Raw genomic sequence first — 4,746 nt, 5'->3', positions numbered from 1 at the left:
GCACGCTCTCTCTCTCTCTTGTGGTTTCTGGTAACTCACGCTGGAAGTCACATGGGCGGAAATTTCAGCAAGTTAGAAGTTAGAGAGAAAAATACATATCTGGGAAAAGACCTACAGAATTATGTGAAAGAAAAAAAAATACAGATACCTTCCGACAGTTTGAAAGACACAGCAGCCCTCTTCAATTGATGAAGATAAAAGAGAAAAACAGCCCAGGCAGGGAAAAACCCCAGCCAGAATTAGCAAGTCCATCTTCTGTCAACATGGGCAGAGAGGAGAGGACAACCAGGAAAATGTTTCCATTGTCACACGACTTTTTAAACCAAAATAAAACAACAAGACTGGGATTTCTTTCTGGTTTTCAGCTGAAAGCAGCTGCTCACCCATCTTGTCTTTCCTCACCTCTTATAGTCCAGCCAGCCTCGGGGTGGTCAGGAGATAAAACAATCCAAGGGTATTCTCCTTTCCTGACCCTCAAACACAGGGCTGTGGGAGATCAGAAAGCAATGAAGGAGGCTCTAGAATGGCTGCTCTGAAAGCCCATGAAGCACCTCTGCTGTTTGGCAGGGAGCTCACACTCTTTAGAGAAAAGATGCCTTCTATACAGAGCAGCTCGAGACAGGCCCTGCATCTTTATGATTCAAGGTCACCAGGTCAGAACCCAGAATGGAGAAACAGTAAAAAAAAAAAAAAAAAAAAAAAAAAGTTAAACAAATACTACACTTGGAGTCAGACCAACCAAGATTTAAATTCTAGTTCTACCACTTCATATGTCTGTGGCCCTGGGTGGCCCAGTTGAGCTCTGTGACCTTCATTATCTTCATCTGTAAACAGAGGATGGTAAAACCTGCCCTGCCTACCTCCTAGGAATGTGACACAAAGCAAATGACAATACGGATTAGAATGCCCCGGCAGACTTTGAAGTATATGACCGAGAGGGTAAGTGTAGGTAGGTATTCCCAGCTTTGCCATGAACGTATCCGTAGAGTTCTCAGTGAGCAATTCAACCCTCACCTGGGCATCGTGGCTTTTTCAAAAGGCCTTACCTTATTCCCAGTATGGCTCGAAGCCAAACATTTGCCTTATTAAATTTTAGGATTGACAGGAAGTTATGGCTCCTAGAGGATTTTTGTATCCACGAGCTGAATTTCTAGGCTAAGACAATATTGTCCTAAGGTTAAATTAAGCAAGACAAAATTCCTTTCCTATGGAGGAAAATAAAGCAGGGTTGGAGGTTAGGGAATTCTGGGTGGTCAGAGGGGCCTTGCCCAAAGAGGGGATACCTGAGCAGAGATTCGAAGGAAGAAAGGGAGTGAATGGTGAGTGTCTCAGGGAAGAACATTCCAGGACCTGAGGTGGAAGTGTGCTTGGAGTAGTGGGAAAACAGCAGGGGGGCCAGGTAGTTGGATCCCAGAGGCAGCAAAAGTGGCAGCAGATGAGGTCAGTGAGGTAATGGCCCGGTCAGGGAGGGCCTTAGAGATTACCATCAGGATTTTAGCTTTCATTCTGAAAGACATGGTGAGCCCATGGAGGGTCTCCCTTCTACCTTCATTCTTGCCCTCTACCTCAGCTACTGTTCAGTTCTCCCATAGTACTTACCCAATTTTATACTTATTTTATTAGTTTACTGATTTATCTTTTTCCTGTTTCCCTCAATAGAATGTTAAAACCACTTATACCTTTATTAATACATTCAACAAATGTTCATGGTGCATCTACGATGTGCCAGGCACTAAGTACTGGGGATACAGTTAATAAAAAGAAGTTTGACTTTTTGTCTAAATGCGATAGTGTATCGTGTTCACTACCCAACAAACTACCAGAAACTTCGATGACTCAAGCCATTTATTTAGCTCTTGAGTCTGTGGGTCATCTGAAAGGTTCTTTGGGGATAGGCTGGGCTAGGCTGATCTCAGCTAGGCGCTAGGCTCTGTCATGTGTCCTCAGATAGCTGGTAGGTTGGCTGATAATTGACTGGTCTGGCTTGGTCTTGCCTTGGGCATTTCTCCTCCACATAGTCTCTCATCCCCCAACAGGCTGGTTGGAGCATGTTTATTTGACAGTGGCAGGATTCCAAGAGTAGGAGCAGAAGCATTCGAAGCCCCATGGAACCCAGGCTCAGAGCTAGCACAGAACTCAGAACCTGCCACATCCTATTGGCCAAGGAAAGTCACAAGGCCAGCTCAGACTCAATGAGCTGAGAAACAGACTTCATTTCTTGACACGAAAAATTTAAAGAATTGTGGCAATTTCTGCAATCTCCTACAGATGAGAAGCCATTGGAGTTGGAAAAGCAGAGGAGTGACATGCTCTGACTTAGGTTTTAAGAGCATCTCTCTGGACACAGTTGAGATTTTACTATAGGGGAGCAAAGTGGAAGTAGGGAGATGAGTTAGGATTTCAGTATTGGATTATTGCAACCATCCAAACAAAAGATGCTGGCAGCGTAGGCCACTTAGACAGTGATGAAAGTGGTGAGAAGTGGGCCACGTAAAAAGCAAAGTCTGTGTTTCTCTTGTTTATAGTCATATGCTCAGTGCCTAATAGATGCCTAGTAAATGGTTTTCAGATGAATGGATGCACAGTGAATTCCTTTTTCTCTTCATTTATGGCACTTATGACCTGCATTATCTTATTTCATCTCTCACCCCTAGTGTATTAAAAGCTCTTTCAGGACAATAATAGTCATATTTATGTTTCATTCAGTTTAAATTACATTTATTTATCACCTATTATGGAGCAGAAATCATAAATATGAATAAGACAGAGACTCTGCCCTCACAGAAAGAAAAAAATATAGTCAAATAACCAACAGGTTATTATAAATTCTACAAGTGGTCTAAGTAAACACTTGTTGAATGAATGATTGCTTGGTTCCCCATCAATGTACTGATTTAATATTTAACAGAGACTAATGAGGAGAGAAATGCAAAATTAGTTCTTACCTAGAAAGATGGGTCTTACTTAATAGTACTAATTATACATTATTTTTAAATATTTAAGATTAAAAAATAATAAACACTTATGTAGCCACCATTAAGCTTAAGAAATAAATTATGAACAGAGCCGAAGCTTCTTTCATTCCTTCCTAATTCCACTTCCTCCCCAACCCAGGTAACCCATTATCCAGATGTGGGGTTTATCATTCTTATGCATTTTTCTATACTTGAACCACATCTGTATCTATGCCTAAGCAATATATAATACTGTCCTGCAGGATTTTAAACTTTTTACCTTGCTAATATTTTTTATTTGATTTTCAGCATAGTATCTGAATGGTAATGGCAAGGTTTGGGATATAGGCATCCCACTGAAGTTATCCTGGAGAACTCCAGGAAGCTACCAAGTAATAGTTATAATAAAACCGGCATGTGCTCAGTGAACGTCAGCCTAAAGCCTAAAGATAGTGCTAAGGTAGTGGCTGCTGGATACTACAAACCCTTATGCTGACAGCTGGCTCACATAGGGCCTGGTACAAATTAGAAAACAGTGCCACCTCTAGGAGGCAACCTCATACCTAAGTGTATGGCCTGGCAAGCCCTCACTTGACCTCTCAGGTCAGAGCCCTTGAACAGTGAACAACCTGCACAACTATACCTAGCATCCTTGCCATATGTTACTTACTGTGTACCAGGAATAGTATATGAATTGGGTCCATTTAATTCTCATGACAGTCATAGGAGGTAGGCACCATTTCCCCACCTCACCTCATTTTATGTATGTGGAATATTGAGGCACAAGGAGATTAGGTAACATTCCCAAGATTATACAGCTAGAAAAGTCACTGGAGCTAGGACTCCAGGCAATTTGGTTCAATGCTCATAAGCACCATGCTCTACCACCTCTCATTTTAGTCTTCCCCAGGATTCCACAGAGCAGGTATTATAATTAGATTCTAAAATTTATATGCAATTAAGGCACAGAGAGTTTGATCATTTGCCCAAGGTCACACAGCTAGCAAGTGACAGAGTCGGGAGCAGTCTAACGTATTCAAACAGTAAACAGCTGCCAAGATGCTACTCAGCTCCAGGCTCTCATTAGAAGAACGCCAAGAAATAACCATACCTCCAAACATCCTGCCCTTAGATTACTTTATTATGCTTGGAACTCTTGTAATTGCTGTAATAATTACTAGGAACTTGGATATAGCTGTTTTACTTGGTATAAACTTTCTAGAAACATGTTCAGGAAAAAAATTCAAAAGACCTCTCCAGTTTGAAATAATGAAGGGTGGGAGAATGTGGGAGGGGTAGGGTCACATGCATTAAAATGCCTGAATTGCCCTAAATTTTTAAAAGAAATATAGTTGGATTACTTTGGGATAAAAGACTCCTCAAAAGACTCTGAGCATTTATGATATTTTAAGAGTAAAGGTAGGCTGGGTGCGTCGGCTCACGCCTGTAATCCTAGGGCTTTGGGAAGCCGAGGCAAGCAGATCACTTGAGGTCAGGACTTTGAGACCAGCCTGGCCAACATGGTGAAACCCTGTCTCTACTAAAAGTACAAAATAATTAGCTGGGCTTGGTGGCGCACTCCTGTAGTCCCAGCTACTTGGGAAGCTGAGGCATGAGAATTGCTTGAACCAGGGAGGCGGAGGTTGCAATGAGCCAAAATTGCCCCACTGCACTCCAGCCTGGGTGACAGAGCAAGACTCTGTTTCCAAGAAAAAAAAAAAGAGTAGATGTAGAGCCTCCTGTTTTAGTTATCTATTGCTACACAATGAATTACCTTAAACAACTTTAAACA

This window comes from Macaca mulatta, chromosome 7 (assembly GCF_049350105.2).
Source record: "Macaca mulatta isolate MMU2019108-1 chromosome 7, T2T-MMU8v2.0, whole genome shotgun sequence".
NCBI classification, from domain to species: Eukaryota; Metazoa; Chordata; class Mammalia; order Primates; family Cercopithecidae; genus Macaca; species Macaca mulatta.
The sequence above is the reverse complement of the archived record's forward strand: the minus strand, read 5'-3'. Positions refer to the sequence as shown.